The sequence below is a fragment of the Canis lupus genome, chromosome 3 (genome assembly GCF_048164855.1).
Source record: "Canis lupus baileyi chromosome 3, mCanLup2.hap1, whole genome shotgun sequence".
NCBI lineage: Eukaryota > Metazoa > Chordata > Mammalia > Carnivora > Canidae > Canis > Canis lupus.
Window position 1 is genome coordinate 88,001,449 of NC_132840.1, and position 15,509 is coordinate 88,016,957.

The following is a 15,509-nucleotide window of genomic DNA, read 5'->3' on the forward strand; positions in this document are numbered from 1 at the left end:
GGGGTCCTGCCCCCCACTGCTCTCCACGTGCTGATTCTGCTTCTAGCTCTGCGCCCCCGTGCCAGGGCGAGTCTAGGCACCGCAGCTTCTGCGCTTACCAGCCTCCCAAGAGAGTTGTAAGGGGATCACAGGGCAGATGTAAAAGGATTGTCAACTCACCAAAGGATCAGACGCCTTAGATCCTAAGTTTATTTCCAGGACTGAACCCCGCCAGTCCTTTGAAGGGGAGACTCCTGCCCCCGACACTCGGTGCCCCTTCCACATGTCCCGACTGGGTTGCTCTGGTCTGTCTGCCTGGCGTCTCCACGTCTTGCCACTGCCCCGTCCCTAATCAGAGGAGCCGAGGGGGAGCCCTGCTTGTGGGGAGAGAAGCTGGTTTACCCACATTTTCTAGTCAATTAATCCCCACTCGGGTCAGACTCGGGGACCTAGAGTTACAGCCTCAGAAGTCTTGTTCCTGTAGCAGATCTAGGCTTCCAGCCCGTAGAATCATCTAGGTGGATTCGCAAGGAGTCACTGAATATGCATGAGAGAGAGAGAGAGAATATGAATATGAGGGAAATGGCAGAGAAACCAGAGGAATTGTGGATAAGGACAAAGGGGGAGAAGACCTCGGGGACCGTGGCACCCATGTGGTCGGACAGGTTAGGGAGGAAAAGGTTAGGGAGAAACGAGGCGCAGGAGAAGGCTTTGGGAAAGGAATAAGGAGGCCAAGAGAGCGGAGCCAGGAGCCGGTGGCGCAGGCAGATGGAACAACGGAGACCGAGAGCAGAGCCAGAGGAGTGGGCACGCAGCGAGGCCTGACAGCCAAGCCCTGTGGGTTTCCGTGGGAAGCAGATGCTTCCAGGGAGCAGCAACCGATGGTCCCTAAGCACGTGGGTCCTTGTTGACTCCAGGCCCAGGGCAGCCTCCTCGGCAGCCAGCCTGAGCCTGGAGCAGCAGTGCAGGTCCAGGGAGGCAGATGCACGGCCGCCCTGCCCCGGTGGGGGCCCTGTGGCCTTCCCTCTGTCCTCCTCGGGCTCCTCCACCCCTGTGTGTCCCAGGAAGCCACGGGCTGCCCTATCACGCCCAGAAGGAAGCGGGCTGCATTGGAGGGGTAAGTGTGAGCCACAGCACAGTGTGCAAGGCTGAGCATGGGTGTGCAAGCTGTGGGAGGGGGGAGGCGGAGCAGCCTGGAGCCCAGTGCCAGGAGTCTGCCTCTGCTGGGGCGGGATGATCCCCAGCAGGGTACTCCCAGCCGAGGGGGGGTCCCCTCTGTGAGCATCCTGCAGCTTCCTGCTCCCGCCATGTTCCACTTTTGCCCAAGCACCAGCCTGCCTCAGCCCTTCTCTGCAGGAAGCAGCCCCAAGAGCTCTGGGGTTCTGGGTCGGAGGAACCTTGGGGCTCCCCTGGCCTCAGTCTCCCCGCTACTGCTCAGGGGTCACTTTCCACGGCTGCTGTGCGCAGAGGGCAGTATCTCCAAGACTCTGACTTGGGAGTCGGTGTCTCCACCCCAAGAGTCCGGGCTGGTGGGAAGGAAGCTCAGAAGGGCCCAGGGAGAGGGGGGTTTCCACTAGCGCCACCTTCCCAGGCAAAGGGCCCCCCACGCTGTGCTCCTCGCTGCCACCCGCGGCAGGCACCCCCAGGACACCCCGGGACCCCGGGTGACGCAGCAGCCTGGAGGCCCGCACTTCTCCGCAGGCCGAGTCAGGGGCTTCCCCCCACCCCCCACCCCGCGGCCCAGAGAGGACAGGAGGGAGGGGGAGGGGAGCGGGGTGCAGCCCCAGGGGGAGGGGGGGCGGGAGGCACCACTCGGTCGAGTGAAAGACAGGTACCGGGAGCCAGATGGGCCGAGCAGAGACAGAAGTTAAGTAGGAAGAGACGGTAAACAGCAGACACGCAGCCACCAGCCAAGCATATGCTTCGCAAGCAGGCGACACAAGCACCCAGTAGGGTTTGGGTGGGGGAGGGGACACGGCCCGCGGGACGGGGACGGGGGCGGGGGCGGGGGCGGGGGGCTCCCCACGGGCTGGGGGACCACGGCCGACCTCCCTCCGCGGGGCCCAGAAGAATGGGGCGCAGCCGCGCTGGCGAGGGGAGGGGGCCGGGAGGGCAGGGGCGGGCAGGGGCGGGGGGTGCAGGGTGCAGGGCGGGGTGCGGGGCGGGACGCGGGGGCGGGGGGGCGGGGCAGGAGCTAAATGGGGGCAGGTGCCAGGCGGGGCGGGGGCCTGGGGTCCCGGGCAGGTGCGGGGTAGGGTACAGGGCAGGACGTGGGGCAGGGTGCGGAGCAGGGGGCGGGGGTGGGGGGGCAGGGCATGGGGCAGGGGCAGGGTGCCTGGCGGGGGACGGGGCGGGTGCAGGGCAGGTGCCGGGCAGGAGGCAGGGCAGGAGGTGGGGCGGGGGTGCAGGGCAGGTGCAGGGCAGGTGCGGGGCAGGGTGCGGGGAGGGATGGAGGAGGGCTGCGGGGACCTGTGACAACGAATGGCACACGTGGAAGTCTGCGGAGCCAGGGACCACCTGCAGGGCCCCGGAAGCCAGGAAGCGCCCCCGCCCCCCGCCGGCAGGTGCAGTTGGCCGGGAGCCCGCAGGCCGGGTGACGTCACCCCTTGGCGCTCCAGGAGGGAAGGGGTGTGGCGGGTGCAGGGGGGCGGCTCCGAGCTCCAGCGTGCCGCCCGCCCGCCCCGCCCCGCCCCTCCGGGAGGGCCCCGGGCCGCTGGAAGCCGGGGCTGCTGCAGAGCTGGGGGGAGGGGGAGAGGGTCCCTCAGCGTCACCCCTGCGCGGGATGCACCTCCCCCAGGCGCCGCCCCCGGCTCCCCCCCATCCACGTTCACTTCCCAGCCGTTGGGCCAGCGGGGAGGAGCCCAGGTTCTTGGCGCCCGGCCCTGCCCCTTCTCCCCCACCCTGAGAGCCAGGTGTCCCCGGGGTCAGGCCTCCGAGCTAAGGGACCCGGCCTGCAGGAGGGCCCTTCACCTCCGCGCTTCCCCCAGGGCGGCCGCTCCGGGCCCTGGCCTCCTCCCCGGGCTGTCCCGGCCCCCCTCTTCCGGGGCTGCCCCAGCCCCAGCCAGGCACGGCCCTGGAGCGCCGGGGCTCCCCCTGGGCCAGGCACTAGCCTCTGCGCCCGTGTCAGACGTCAAGGTGCGGTGGGGGGCTGCGGCGCACCTAGGGCACCCATCCCACCCTCAGCCCTGGCCTGGTCCCCACACCTGGGGGCTCCGGGCCAGAAGCAGAGGGAAGCCCCAGGGGGAAGCGGGCAGCCAGGCCCCCCTGTGCCCCCACACCCAGGGCAATGCCCGGCCCAGTGCCAGGGAGCCTCGGCCCGTGTGTCCCGGGACAGACGGGAGTGAGAGCGGGGCTGAAGAAGGAAGAAGGGCAGGAGCAGCAGTGGAATTTCTGCTCAGATTCCTTGAGCCCTGGGCTAGGGGCCATCGGGACCAGCTCACGCCAGGAATGCGCTGCCCCGACCCTTGCCAGCTCTCGGGCTCCCCTCGCCAAGCTGTTGCCCTAATAGCCCACGGATCATGCACGTTGGGCTTTCAGGCTGCTTTCTTCCGCATCAGGTTGGAAGCCCATCACGTGGCCATCGTGGAGATAAAGCAGATGGGATTTTAATCCGTTTTATGGATGAGGAAACTGAGGCTGGATTTGAGTATGTACCTGTCGAAAGCCTCCCAAGGCATGGGAGGTTATAGAAAGATGAGTGAGCAAAATAGCTGATTAAGAGCTCAGGCTCCTGAGTCCGACCGTCATAATCCTTCCCCTCCGTGACTCTCCTTCACACGCTCAGCTCCAAAGGAAGACACGCGGTTAGGGGAAGGAGTTTCGGCCTATGACCCAGGGTGAAGGAAGGAGAGTGCAGCAACTGCATGTTGGAGCAAACTGCCACCTGCCAGGTGGGCCTGGGGCCCGAGGAGCCGGGCGCATGCACAGTCCCGTCGCTGGCGGTGTGCACACACTGCCTGTTTAAGAGGCTGAGTTAAGAAAGGGGATATGCACCAGCTCAAGATAACGCACGGCTTTACACGTCAGCACGTGTACTGACGGCAAACGCTTGTGCGGGAAGAGAAGGATGCGTTTGCGTGGAGATGTGAGCAGGGTCTGCATATACTTTTGTGATTAGAGGAACGCCGGACAAACAGGTTCACAGTGTCTGTGAGCACAGGCCTGGTGTACTGGGCGTGCACGCGTGCCGGTGCGAAGCATGGGTGAGTGAGCGAGCAGAAACCAGCGCCACCTGGAGAGGAACGGTCCCCGGAGCTGCGGAGCTGCGTCAAGCGCCTCCCTGCGCTCCCTTCCGGGGGATCCTAGAGGGTCTCGCTCCCCGCAACAGGACACAGGACACAGGAGGCCAGGACACAGGACGTGGAGCGTTCCTGGTGCTGGCACCTGAGGCTGGGCGACCTTGCAGCTGCTCCAGCCTCCATCTCCCTCCGGCCCGGACCAGCGATCAGTCTTAGCTAATACTAATAGCATTTAAATTTCAGCCCGCAGGTGCGCAGCAGGCCCCAGAGAAGAAGGAAAAGGTGGCACGGATCCCAGGCAAGGACTTGGAGCCAGCAGACCCGGTCACTTGGCGCCTGGAGCCCGGGTCTGCGGGAAGCCACGGCTGGGCTGAAGCTTAGAGGCCAGGGCAGCGTTAGGACGCCCCCCACCCCCACCCCGGGAAGGGCGCAGACCCTCAGCCCGTGGCAACCAAGCGGACGTGCTCTCCTCTGCTCGGCTCTGCCCTCCTCCTCCGGGTAGGTGCTCCAGCCGGAGAATGGGGGGGCCGCCTCTGAGCAGCGAGGTCCAAGGAGCAGAGAGCCCTGGCAGGGTCGCACGGGGCAGGGGGCCCAGCCGCCCAGGGGGCCCCCACTTCCCCTCCGCGCCGAGCTGTGCTTCACAAGGCTGTGACCTTGCGGAGGAGGAGCCTGGGCTTCCGTCACCCATCACCCATCACCTCCATCCTACGTGAGCTGCAGGGAGAGGCGAGGCATGCAGGCGGAGGAGGGCCTGAGCCCCAGAAGGGGTGGAGCACAGCACCCCACGGTCCCTGCCAGGGCCCAGGTCCTGAACACTTGCTGCCTTTTCCCCTCCCTGAAGGACGCACCTGTGTGACTCGGGGCATGTCAGGGCCTGAAGGAACCTCAGCCCTACCTCAGTGTCCCCCAGCCCTTTGTCGCTTCACAAACAAGACAAAGACACCCCAAAGAAAGGAAGGGACCTGGCCAGGGCCACAGAGCTCACTGGCAGCCATGCCAAGGTGATCATTTAGGATTTTCTGCAGTTTGGTAGAATTTAGAAATTCTTGGGGAAGTTAGCCGGCCGGGCCAAGCAGCAGCCTGCCGCCACCCACCCTGCTGGAACGGGGCTGCACGGCCGCCCAAGCTCAGGGCATCGGCTTCCTGGGCTCGTAAGTCCCTCAAACTATAGGCAACATTTTGAGTGTCTGTGCGCTGGATATTTTTCTGGAGAGAAGTTCACAGCTTCAATCGATTTATAAAGAGACGCACGACCCAGGAGAGGCTGAGCTCAGTGCCTGGAAGCATCAGGAACCCAGCTCCCCGGGGGGCCGGGCGCCTCAGCAGCATCGGGACTGAGGGCTGGGCCACGCTCCCCTGGTGGACAAGGATGCGTCCTCGAGGGTAAGGCTCTGGTCTAGCTGTCCCCGTCTGAGATGCCAGCCTGGGCCGGGGCCTGCCGCAGACACAAATCTGATTCGTTTATTAGTCTGCCCAGTGCTTCTCTCCCCATATCCAGCGCTGCTCCGCTGCTCCGTCTCCAGCGACGACGAGAAGCCCTGATGGAGAAGGAGCAACAATTGTTCTACGATTCGAGGCTGAGGTTCAGGACCTTTGTCGGCTCCTGTTAAGGGCTGATCACCTTGGGGAAGTCAAGGCAGTCTCTCCAAACTTAGATGTCCTGACGCAGACTGCGCTGTGTTCCGCGACGGCCCCAGAACCTTCCGGAAAGCTTAGTTCTCCAGTCAGAAAGGGAGAGCTCCGGCAAGCAGGGCCTTGTCTCAGACCCTGGCCCTCAGGAGTGTGAGCTCTCCATTGTAAAAGGAGAATAATTCTAAGTCTGCAAGGATCGGTGTAGACCTGGCCTCAGGGCACAGGCTCCAGTTCCTCAGCGGCTTGATCTTTGGTCTGAATGTCTTTCTTGTCCCACTTTGCACCTTCTACAGCTCAGCTGCTAAGCCCACTGGGGATTAAGAGGGGACGGGAGGGGCGGGGAGAGAGCTCCCCACCCCAGAGGAGAGCGTGGCTTTCTGAGGGGGGAGGAGGGAGGAGGGGACGGGCTTCTCAGCCCCCCAGGCCAGTTCTCCTCCTCTTCCTCGGGCTCCCCCCCCCAACCCCCACCCGGCTGGACCCTCCTTTGGAGAGCCGAGCTCTGAGAGGGGGTTATACAGCTGCTGCCTCTGTCTGGTCCTAAAAATAGCCTCCTCTCTGCCCATGCCCAGCTCAGGGCTTGGCCAGAGCTGCAGGGAGGCCTCACAGGCGGGAGGGAACTGGACGTGGGGTGGACACGCCTCCCCAACGTGGGGAGACAGGAGGAGGGAGGGTACCACCTCGGGACCTGCCTCCACTCCCGTCTTCTCTGTTGCCCCAGAAAGTCCCCTAGGGAAGGGACAGGCTTTCTCATCTCAGTGCTTCTGGGGGGACCGTGAGCATGCAAAGGCTAAGCCAGCTGACCTGGGGCACGTACTAATACTCATTTAGGGAGACCTGGCCACGTGCCTTCTTCCACCGCTCTAAGCACCATTGACACAAAGGACCCTGTGACGTGGGTATTGTTCGTATTATTCCCTTTGACAATCAAAGAAATGAAGGCCCAGAGACATGAACCCCCCAAACTCAGAGTCAGGCAGTGGGGACAGGATTCCCCGTCAGGCGGCCCCCCACGCCCCCAGCCGCGGCCGAGGTCCAGGACCCAGTGCCCAGAAGGCTGAGGAGGAGGGAAAGGGCTCCTGGAGTTGCCCCAGAGGAGGGCACCCCAAGCAAAACTGGCTTGGCGGCCTAACACCCACCTTCCGAAGGGTTCATGATGATCACAGACACACGGCCGAGCAGGAAGGCCGCCCAGCAGCACCCCCGTCCGGCTGGCTTTGAATTTGCAGGTAGATCTTCTCTGGCTGCCCCGTTCACCTCGCAGGCTGCCAGTTTCTGAGAAGGCTCAGGGACATGGTCGCCCTGGGAAGGGGGCACCCCAAAGACTCGCCAGTGGGCCATGCCCCTGGGGCACGGGGGGGGGCAGCCTGAGTGATGTAGATCCTTAGAATCAAGCAGATTTGGGCTTCACACACAGGGCTGAAGGCGGACAGAGGATGGAGGGAAAGATGGAAAGGGAAGAAGAGAGTCAAAGGAAGAGGAAAGGAGGGAGGAAGAGGAAGAAAGTGAGCAAAATGTGGGTTCTCAAGACCAGCTGCCCACCTGGCCTCGGTCTCCCGCCTAGAGGAGCCTAGAGGGGAAGGGCTGGTCCCACAGGGCACGCGGACTGTGGCGGGGACAGACAGCCCTGGGCGGCCAGAGCGGGGAACAGGGACCACCAGGGCCCCCTGGGGTCTCTCCTCTCCAGACGCCGGGCTGACCTGGCCTGTTTGGGGCCCAAGCACACTCCATCCTCCCGCAGAGCCACTAACGCAATTAGCAAAACACGGTCATAAATCTTGCGTGGCGTCTGGAGCCATGTCCTCTCTTCCCCAGATTCCCATGCGGAGCCGTCGTCCCCCAGGGTCACAGCCTGCTGAAGAAAGCAGCAAGACCCCTGCCCCACCCCGCGCCCCCCAGGAGCCCCACTGCGAGGCTGGGGCCCAGGAAATCCCAAGAAGTCGGAGGCAGGATGTGAATGCGAGTTTGCAGAGGCCTGGGGAGTGGATCGTGCCTCAGAGGCCCACAGAATCTCGGGGGTGGGGGGGGACAGAGCGGGCGAGTAGGAGACCGAGGGCATCTGCGTGAGGGCCTGTGCATGACTTGGCAGCATGATGGGGTGTTTGTGTTTTGTGGGGGGGGGGGTGTGCACTCAGTCTGGAGGACTGGTGAGTCACTAAAAACGGGAGCTTTCTGATCTGAAGAGCTTATTTTCAGCTATTTTTATCACCTCTTGTCTCTTGGCCCTTTTTCTCCCCTTGTCTTTTTCAAATATAGAGGACTTTGGGGGCCGTGATGCCATGAGTGCCTACGTGAGGTTCGGCTTGAGCCAAGGGGCGGGGACCCCCTGGAAGCACAGGGATTGACGCGCACGGGAGCGCACAGGTGCACAGGTGCACAGGTGCACAGAGGATCCCGTTCTGGCTCGTGTGCCGCACACGAGCAGGTGCGAGTAAGGCCACACAGGTCCCTGGACGCTCCACACTTCCGGCCTGAACTCTGATGGGGTGGACGCGTCGCTACCCCCGCCCCGGCCATACGCAAACCCGTGAGGACACCTGGCCCCGCACCGGCCTCACACTGACCCAGGGGGTCACGCTCACATGAACGTGTGGCCACGGCACGGTCCTGGGCCCCTGTCCTGGGAGTGGCCCTGACCCCTGCGTTCCTCTCTTTGCCCAGCCACCCTCCCCTCCAAAGCGTTGACACGGTATCAGGAAGGCCTTCGGCAGCCGTCAACGGGGAGTAAGGGGCGAGCTCCTCACTGGGCTTCCGGGAGGACTCATTGCAGCCCAGGGCGCCCACCGCCACCTCTGGCCCGAGACACCGTGGCCCCAGCGCACAGTCCTCCGGCCACTGGGGCCGGCTTGTGCCTGCGATGGCGGGACAGGGCTGCGAGGTGCACTCCTCGTGGGAGCTCGCTCCTCCAGCCCCGAAGAGGGAGAGGCGAGGGAGCCCTCCGAGCGCCTGACCGTGCCTGCCCGGAGGGGCCATCGGCTCCAGGGGAAGGCGTCCCACAGCGGCCGTCTCCCCCTCGGCTCCGTGAAGGGAGCGGGGCAACCAGCCGACTGCAGTCTCCGGGGTTCTCGAGGCCCAGGTCCCTTGACGTCGCGTCTATGTTGATGTGATCGCGTCCACGCAGCAGCGGGCTAGCATCGCAGTGCAGGATTGCACATGTGCTCCGAGTGTCGCTCCGCACAGGCACAGGCCCCACTGCCTACCTGCCCACACGGCCGTGCATACTGACCCTCGCTCGCGGCGGGCACGCAGGTGCTGTCACCCCTACTAGGACCCCATCCTGATGGGCGGCCTGAGGCCTACCCCTTCCTCCTGAGACTGTGCAGCTGAAAGGCCCCCCGGCCACTTGTAGGTTCCATGGGGAGCCGCGTGCTCTTCCAAGGGACCACGGCAGCCCAGAGCAGGGGCGCTTCGTCTAGCTTGTCCCCCCAAAGGCACTGTAGCTCCCGGTGTCGGGCCCAGGTCCAGCTGCTGGAGGAGCCAGCTGTCCCTGCCCGCCCAGCCTCTTCGTCCCAGTCCACAGCGTTTGGGGAGCGTGGGCTCATGCAGGTCATCGTTACAAAGGAGGACAGCCCTGAGCCCCCAGATCAGTTGCAGTCTGGCAAGGAAGACGGACCCCCGTGCCATCAGCCTGCCACAAGGTGCCACCAAGGCTCCGAAGCGTATGCTGAGTCCTGCCCCGTGCTCAGTGCTGAGAAAGGTAGTGGTGCCGCCGAGGACGTCATCCCTACCCTCACAAACGTCACAAATCTAATTGGGAGCCCCACAAAGAGGCAGAGACCAGCACGGACGATTCGAAAGCTTGGAAGGCTAGAGCAGAGGCGAGTCCCAGTGCCTTGGGCCCGAAGCGGATCCCTGCGCCTCGAGAAGCTCGGGCGACCTGAGCCACATAGATTATTCTGGCCCCGATGGCTGTGGCACTTCTGCGGGGTTCGCCCAAAGCGCTGGGTAGAGCAGGACCCCGAGGCCGCGCTCGGGCCTGGCGGAGGTGGGTAACCGGTGCTGCCCGCGGCAGGGACCACCCGACGGAGCGGCCAAGGGAAGGCCACGCGTCGTAACTGCTCCCGAGGAGGAGCCCTGGCCCGGGTCACTTGCAAGGTCTCCCGCAGCCTTCCAGTTCTAGAATTCCGAGACTTAAATGGTGCATTTCAAGACACTGGCTGGAAGCACAAGAAGTCAGGGGAGGAAGAGCTCTGTGTGGGTTAGAATCCGCAAGGAAGGCTTTGGGAAGGAGGCGGCACCTTAGCTGGGCCTTGACGTGGGGGAGTGTGAGTAGCTGTACGGGAGGTGGGAGGACATTTATATGCATGAAAACGGGGCTGAGCACGGGCTGTGCCTGGTACCGGAAGGAGGAGGCCCGGCTTCGCCCGAGTGCCCTGTCCGGGGCGGGTAGGACTGGACAGGCGAGGCTTGCTCGTCCGGAAACGCGGGAGCGGACACTTGCTGAGAGCTTACTGTGGGGTCAGCCACAGAACAAAGGCGACTTTCCACAAAATATTTCATTCAATCCTCATAACACACCCACAAGGTAGGTCCCACCACCAGCCTCTGCTTATAGAAAAGGAAACACGGGGACAGAAAGCGACTCGCTCAGGGTCACGCAGCTCCTCGGAGGTAGAGTCCAGGTACCTTTGGTAGAGTCCAAAGGCTGGTAACGTGGTTCTGACGGGCGCGGTGCATCCTCTCCGCTCTGGCTTCTCCCCTCCTCTTCAAGGGGCACAGAGAGGGACCCAGCGACACCGTTGGAGCCTCGCACTGACTCCCTGAGGCCTGGGGGAGGGCGGGGACCGCTGCAGCTGGAGGGGGGACGGCCTCCGACGTCAATCGCATGGCCAAGCTCAAGCCAAGGACACGGCCACAGGACGTGCGAGGCCCCTGCTCCGGGCTCCCGGACGCTTGCCCAGGCCCTAAGTGATCTACTACTGGGTGACGTCCCAGCACTGCCCACTGGGCCGCGACCTCGGGGCATTTGGGGCTCGGCACCTGAAGCGAGGAGTAGATTCCACCCTGCTCAGACCGCAGGCTTGGAAACAGGAGGCGGCGGCCAGAGTGAGGATCTCGGTCAGAGTCGCCTCAGCCCCAGCCTGCCCGGTGCCCGGTGGTGTGCGGGGCCCTTGGCGCCCGGTGGTGTGCGGGGGCTGCCTGGTGCCCGGTGGTGTGCAGGGCCCTGAGGGCCCGGTGATGTGTGGGGGCTGCCTGGCACCCGGTGGTGTGCAGGGCCCTTGGTGCCCGGTGGTGTGTGGGGCCCACCTGGCGCCTGGTGGTGTGCGGGGCTCTTGGGGCCCGGTGGTATGCGGGGGCCCGCCTGGCACCCGGTAATGACATCACAAGAAAAAGGTGAATCGATTGATATGTCCTGTGGTTGCCGACCATTTCAAGATAATGAATCCCGCCTAAGGACCATTGTAAAAAAATAAAAGGGAATTCATGAAGCCATCTCTGCAGCTATGCCAGCAGGCAAAAAGCCCTTGCACTTTGCGTGAAATGCCTGCAGGGCCCTTGGGGCCGGGTGGTGTGCAGGGCCCCTGGGGCCCACCCAGGACCCTGTGGCGTGCGGGGCAGGCCGGGGCCCAGTGGCGTGTGGGGGCTCCTGCCCTTGCCCCCTTCTCCTCGCCCTCTCCTGCCCCTGCCCTCCTTTCCCGGCGCAGGCCCAAGCCCAGCCTCCCTCCCGCCTGGACTCTTAGTTCAGTGGGGCCCAGGGAGCGGCTTTTGGGCCCCTCCCTGCCTCTAAGCACCTGAGCACAGGGGGACACTCAGGCCTTCTCGTTCCTTCTTCGCCACTAACACCGCTCGTGCCCAGCCGCCCCACAGCCCTGCACGGTGCAGGCATGGCTCTGAAATCCGGGGATCAGTATGAAACCAGCCTGGGGACCCCCAGCTTTCTCACCGTCTCCCTCTTGCACCCCAACCCCAGCTCTCTCCCTCTGCGTCCCCGCTGGAGGCCTTTCCTTCTGGCTTCTCCATCTGGCCTCAGGCAGGCCCCTGGCCCCCGCTGTACTGAGAAAGAGCCAGAGCCGTAAGGATGGACTGGAGGCTCCCACAAACCACCTGCTAAAGTCTCACGCTTGTTGTCCAGAATAGGCTCATTGACTAAGAACCTGATTTTATAAGTCTTTCTAGAACTTTCTTCCTTTCCAGACCCCTGGGCCACGGCGGCCCTCCCTTCTGTCAGGAAACCCATCCTCATTCTCCAGCTTGACTTCTCAAATGCCTCATCCTTTCTTGTTCTGGGGATTAGCAGGGTCTGACCCCCGAGTGACACTGTTCCTTAGCACCCGACCCCCAACAAAAACAATTCCCGTCTTACCCCGTCGAAGCTTACAGTCCCAGCTCCTTGGACCCAAGGCACAGAAAGACCCCTTTCCTTCCAGCCAGTAAATGGCAAAGAAGAGCAAGCCTGGGCATTTCCTCGGTCTACCTCGAAGAAGCTGAGCCGAAGGCCCCACAGCTCTCCCCGGCCCCCGGGCTTTGCTCTTTCTTCCCAGGAGACACAATGGCCAGGCGTCATGGGTGAGGCAAATCCCCAGCAGCCAACCTCTCCCCTGTCCTGGTTCCTGCTCTCCTCGTGGATCTCTCTCCATTACAGGGGTGCACCCACCCAGTCATTTCAGGCCTTCTCTGGAGCTGTCCCCTGCAGAACTCATGTTGGCTCTAGCGTCCGGGGCAGCGGGTGCAAGTCTGGGTCTGTCTGTCTGGAGAATGATGCCCCAGGAGAGCGGAGGTAGAGCCGCTCTGCCGGCAGCACCAGAGAGGGGGCACAGCCTGGAACGGATGCCGGTGCCCATTGCTCAGCTCACGCACACACTGGAGTCCTGCGGTACTTCATTCTCACTGCCCGGATCTGCCATGGGGCCAACAGGAGAGAATGGAAGGCACCCCCAGAAGGCATCGAGGCATTCCCATGGAATTAATGAAGATAACCCAAACTTTTTTCCAGTGGGAATGTATGCTGTGGCCTTCATCCCTCCAAGTGCTGCTTCCTCGGGGTAGGCACGTCACCTGGCTGGCCGTTAGGAGGGGCTGTAGGGGCTGAGTGCCACCGTGGGAGGGGTAGCAGCCATTCTGACCCCATCATACCCTGTTGTCTGTGGAATGAAGGCCCAGTTACATAAAGCTCCAGCTGACTTGGTATAAACTATGACTAAGAAAACTTTCCAAAGACAGTTGGTGGTCCTCCACCCCCCTGCAACTGGTGAGAACTACCCCCACAGAGAGCAGAGCAGAGATTAGGGCTCCTAGCTCCATGGCCCTGACTCATCACACACACAAACACTCCCCAACACTTTTTCCCAAAATGGTTCCCCTCCTACCCGTCCACCCTCCTACCCGGGCTGGGTGACAAAAATGAACGCCCCAGAGATCTTGCCAAGTTCTGGGCCAGGCTGAGCCCAGGGAACATAAAATTCTCCATAGAATGGGGAGGCCAGCTCTCCCACAAAAACAGAATCCATTCAAAGGAAACTCACCACTGACCCTACTATGGCCGCTGCATTGTTTCTCAAATAGCTTGGACTACCTGCCCTCAAAAAAGAGCCCAAAGCTCTGAAATTATAAAATATTAGAGCTTAAAGGAAACCTAAAGGTCATGCTTAACTCCTTCTCTCCTCCCTTCTTCCATGCATCTACTCATACATACATTCGTCTATCTACCCACTCGTCAAACAGTTATTGACTTCCTACTATTTGCACGTAAGGTACAGGCAAGGGGGACCCAATAGATGCAGCCTCTCCTCAGGGAGCTTAGGGTCTAGAGGGTAAGAGAGGCAGGTGAAAGGGAAGTTGCTCCAGTGTGTTAGGTACCATGACAGGAAGGACACCAGGAGGTGTCTAGAAGCACTATGGGGGCCGGGCATTCCAACGGGGTGGGGGCGGGTGTTCATGGACAGTGGGAGAAATCATACCTAGGTCGAGATACAAAAAAAGAAGGAAATTCCATTTCATTCAGCGAGGAGTCTGTTCAACACCCAATATGGCCAACGCACAGAGTTGAGCATGCTATGTGACGATGAATTCATTGTAGCATCCCCAACAGATAAGGGATATGAATAAAGCTACAAATTTCCAGTATATACTATCAAGCCCCCAAGAGAAGGACCCACGGAGCCCCAGGGAGAATTTAAAGGGTGAGGGGAAATTTCCTGTTGAGAACATCCGGAAAGCTCCACGGAAGGAGTGGAATTTGGGTGTATCTTGGGAATGGATAGGATTTAGGAGCACAGATGGGGTGGGGAAGGCATTCCAAGCAAAACTATTGGTATTAGCAAAGCTTAAGAGCCGGCGGTATCTGTCTGGGTGAAGGAGAATTTATCAATTTGACTAAAGCTTGTAAGATGAAGCTATGGTAGATGCGGCTTAAACATAGGTCAAGGGCTTCTAATGAGGGATAATTCTTAAGTTTAAAGCAAAGCCCAGAGAAACTAGGCAATTCTTTTTTTAAGATTTTATTTATTTATTTGACAGAGAGTGCGCGCACAAGCCGGGGGAGCGCAGGCCTCGGAGAGGGAGGAGCAGGCCCAGCTGAGCCTGGGACCTGGGACCTGGGACCGGGCGGCAGCAGAAGGAGGACTCCGAGGCTAAGCAGCTCCATCAAGGTCAGGGGTGGTAGAGAGAGAGAGACTTCTGGATTGAGCTTCCAGGCTCCTTCTGCAGGTCTGTCCCCTGGCCATGATTCCATCCTCTCCCTGACTCCTCTGTCCCCGCCTCCGAGGGGCTCTGGCTGCAGGCAAGCAAGCCCCGGCTGGGGATCCCCGCTCCTCCAGTCCCTCTCTGGCATTTATTAGAGGAACATGTAGATTGTTTGAAGGAAGGGAGGAGGATCCCCTAAGCGGCTGGCTCGGTTCTCATTCTGGCCCCCGCCCAGCCCCATCTGAAGGACCTGGAATTCCTGTAACTCGGGTCCTTTCTTCTTGCTCCCCTGCCGCCAATACACTGACCTGTGGTCTTTTTTGTTATTATTTTTCAAGATTTTATGTATTTATCCATGAGGGACACAGAGAGAGAGGCGGGGACACAGGCAGAGGGGGAAGCAGGCTCCTGCAGGGAGGGGCCCGAGGCGGGACTCGATCCCGGGACCCCGGGGTCCCGCCCTGAGCCCCCAGGCGCCCCTCCCCTGGGGCTTTCAGGGTGAACGCTCCGGTGTGTTGGGTTCGCCCGGCTCTGCGAGTCCGCAGGTGCTTCCGACGGCGAAGCCCGAGCCGGGAGGCGGAGCGACCGCAGCGGGCCCGGCCTCGCGGGCGGCGAGTCGCCGTAGCACCAGGCGGCCACCAGGGGGTGCCGGAGGGTCGCGCGGGCGGGCGGCGGCGGGGCACCCGGAGCCCGGGCCAGGGCGGGAACGCGGGCTGTGCTCGGCGCTGTCCCCCCGCGGCCGGCCGTCCTCTACACCCCATTGGCCGTCTGCCTCCCTCCCCCTCCGCGGCGTCCGTCCTCCCCACGCGTCTGTGCCCGCGAGCAGCCCGGGGCACCTGCAGCCGCCGAGTCCCGCGCGAAGCTGGCGGGGGCAGCGCGGCGGGAGGCAGCTGGGGGGTGGAGGGGGTGGGAGTGGGGGTGTCCGCGCCCCGGGTGTCTGGCCGAGTCGAAGGGGCTTTCCTCGCAGCGTCGGGCGTCTTGGGGGGGCGGGGCCGCGGGCAGCCCGGGCACCTGCTGCGGAGGCCGAGGTCTGGGGCGCGT

The 15,509-nt window shown here is 62.6% G+C and overlaps 1 long non-coding RNA gene across 2 annotated transcripts; it reads left to right on the forward strand.

Annotated features, from left to right (window-relative positions):
- Positions 1 to 491: 491 nt before the first annotated feature.
- LOC140631263 (uncharacterized) lies at positions 492 to 14,797 on the forward strand. Of its 2 annotated transcripts, XR_012028903.1 has the most exons (4): positions 492 to 1,096; positions 4,461 to 4,715; positions 8,103 to 12,829; positions 14,304 to 14,797. It is a non-coding gene; the product is annotated as an uncharacterized lncRNA (long non-coding RNA). The 2 variants fall into 2 exon arrangements; XR_012028904.1 differs by lacking the exon at positions 4,461 to 4,715 and having other exon boundaries at positions 493 to 1,096.
- The last annotated feature ends 712 nt before the right edge of the window (positions 14,798 to 15,509 follow it).